Genomic DNA, 3107 nt, shown 5'->3' on the forward strand with positions numbered 1-3107 from the left:
AGTTTGAGGGGGGTTGCAAATCGAAAGTTTGAGGGGGGTGCAAATCGAAAGTTTGTGGGGGGTTGCAAATCGAAAGTTTGAGGGGGGTGCAAATCGAAAATTTGAAAATTTTGTCCCCGGGAAAGGTCGCTACGCCTCTTGCCTCTTGGGGGTGACACCAGTAAGTGCCGCACCGGGTGACACCCGACGTCGCTACGCCACTGACTAAGCCCAACCGCCTTTACTTTCCTTAACGAGAGTTAGATACCCTTTTAGCTGAGAGAACTCAGGGACGTTCTACTGACTGGAACCCTGATTCGAACACAGACTTTTGGGCACTGACATACGGTTGGGGATAAAAGGCTCCTAAATTAATTATTTTTTTGCATACAATATGCAAAAAAAGAGGAGGGCATGAGTAAGAACAAAACTGTTGTGGGTGGGCAGGAACTTATATCGTGAGCTACTATTATTTACCTTGGGGCAAGACCCAGGCTTAATCAGGCTGACCTCACAGAAGCGGCCCGTGTATCCAGGTGGGCAGGAGCAGTACGGCCAGTCCGCAGGTGCGATACAGAAACCTCCGTTCTGGCACTGGAAGTTCCTGCAGGGGTCCATAGACCAGACTATTGGATACAGTGTACACCTGAACTTTATTTACATCAAAACATTACTGTCTTAAACTTGTTACATAATGGATAGATGGACCAAACTATTGCAAACATTATATTGATATCAAAACATTACTTTCTTAAACTTGTTATAAAATAAATTTTGTGAAACTTGTTAAATAGTTTTTTTTTAAATTTGTTAAATAATGGATAGATGTATCAAACGTTTGCAAGCATTCTATTTATATCAAAACATTACTTTCTTAAACTTTTTATAAAATAAATTTTGTGAAACTTGTTAAATATTAGTTTTTGTTAAAATTTGTTAAATAATGGATAGATGTATCAAACGTTTGCAAACAATATATTGATATCAAAACATTACTTTCTTAAACTTGTTACATAATGGTTAGATGGACCAAACTTTTGCAAACATTATATTGATATCAAAACATTACTGTCTTAAACTTGTTACATAACGGATAGATGGACCAAACTTTTGCAAACATTATATTTATTTCAAAGCATTACTTTCTTAAACTTGTTATAAAATAAATTGTGTGAAACTTGTTAAATATTAGTTTTTGTTAAAATTTATTAAATAATGGATAGATGTATCAAAATTTAGCAAACATTATGCACGTGAGATTTATTTATATCGAAACATTTCTTTCTTAAATTTGTTTTTTAATAGTTTTGTTAAACTTGTTTTACGGTAGCTTTTTGTTAAACGTTTTATATAATAGCTTTTGTGAGACTAGATTTATATTATAGTTTTTGTAAAAACTGTTGTGTAAAAGGTTTGTAAAATTTGTTATGTAATGGATAAATGGACCAAACTGTTGCAAACATTATATTTGTTTCAAAACAATACTTTGTTAATCTTGTTCAATAAAGGGTCCATGGGCTAAATGTTTTGAGAACCTTATAAATGTCAGCTTCGTATTAATAAAGCACTACTTTTTTTTAAATCGTAATATAATGAATTAATGACTAATGTTAACATTATAAGCTTCGTTTTTGATAAAGCACTACTTTGTGCAATTTGTCACAGTGGCGTAGGCAGGTTGGGGGGGGGGGCACAACCCCCCCCCCCCCCATAGACCCCTCGGTATATATATATATATATATATATATATATATATATATATATATATATATATATATATATATATATATATATATATATATATATATATATATATATATATATATATATATATATATATATATATAAATATATATAAAGTATGAGGGGGGTGCAAATCAAAAGTTTGAGGGGGGTGCAAATCGACAGTCTGAGGGGGGGGGGTGTAAATCAAAAGTCTGAGGGGGGGGGGTGCAAATCGAAAGTTTGTCCCCGGGTAAAAATTGGACCCCCCCCCCTTGAGACGATCCTGGCTACGCCACTGATTTGTCATAAATATTACAGAAAAATTTTAATTGCTTACGTGGAGTCGTTGTTACCTAGATAAAAAAAAATACACGGTTACAAAAATATAATTCAACCACGTCCTCAATAAACTATCAAAAACACATTGATATTTAATTGTTATAAATCTAGTCAATAGGACGTAATGCGATCAAAGCTTCAAAGTATTATTCATGCTCAGGAAAGTTTATAACTGTCCTGTTCGCTAAACTACGGCTGTATATATCGAGAATAAAGAAACGGATGTGTATCTAAATTTTTATTTTTGTTTAAAAAAAATATTTAAAAACTTACTCTTGATATAGCTTCACATGTCACTGTTACAGATCCTAGTATCTGTGAGTGAAACAAATCAGGTTATCATTCAAAAGCCGTCATCGCAATAATACTAATCATACAAAGTCGTAAATTAAACTGTTTGAAACTCACAGTCAGTAGTAAACTTGCTGGGCTCCTTGTCATTTTTCTGCAAAATAAAAATATAATGTATAACTACATTGCATCGCAGTCTTAAACATGAAATATTATTTGAAAAAAAAAACAATCAAGAATAATTTATTTAAGCAACACGGAACAATATATATTTACCTGTTTATTTCGATTAACTGTATTTTACGATAGAATTTCAGTGAGCATAGAGCTATAGCATGTGCTGATGTAAAGAGATTTTATTTTATACATAACGCCGTGTGGCCTTGATCTAGATTTTTACCACGTACGGTTCTCCAGGCATAAATGACATCAAGACGATAATTAATTAACTTGGTGGTAAAACCGTCTACCGGCAACATCACCAGCTTGCTGTTAACTACAGCAACTCATTTGTAGATGTTTTACAATGTGTCATACAAACCAAAAGCGAAAGCAAAAGAATGTGTAGTCTAAATGAACTTTTTTTTTAAATCGAATAATTACAAAGTAATTTTAGAGAACACAATTCAAGAAAATCATTTATAGACCACTATTTTAGCAGAAACTAACTGTATAAGACAACTGAAAAGATTAAATTTAGTATGGCAAGTTGGAAATTTTCGGGTAACTTTAAGTTGAGTTAAATGTTTCACTTTTTAAAAATTAATATCAAT

The 3107-nt window shown here is 32.6% G+C and overlaps 1 long non-coding RNA gene across 1 annotated transcript; it reads right to left on the reverse strand.

Moving 5' to 3' along the window:
* Positions 1 to 465: 465 nt before the first annotated feature.
* Positions 466 to 2358, reverse strand: LOC131942298 (uncharacterized). The gene is made up of 3 exons (XR_009386736.1): positions 2317 to 2358; positions 2042 to 2057; positions 466 to 605 (listed from the first exon to the last, which is right to left on the reverse strand). It is a non-coding gene; the product is annotated as an uncharacterized LOC131942298 (long non-coding RNA).
* Positions 2359 to 3107: the final 749 nt, after the last annotated feature.

This window comes from Physella acuta, unplaced genomic scaffold, assembly GCF_028476545.2.
Source record: "Physella acuta isolate Inbredline_101_S28 unplaced genomic scaffold, ASM2847654v3 ptg000035l, whole genome shotgun sequence".
NCBI lineage: Eukaryota > Metazoa > Mollusca > Gastropoda > Physidae > Physella > Physella acuta.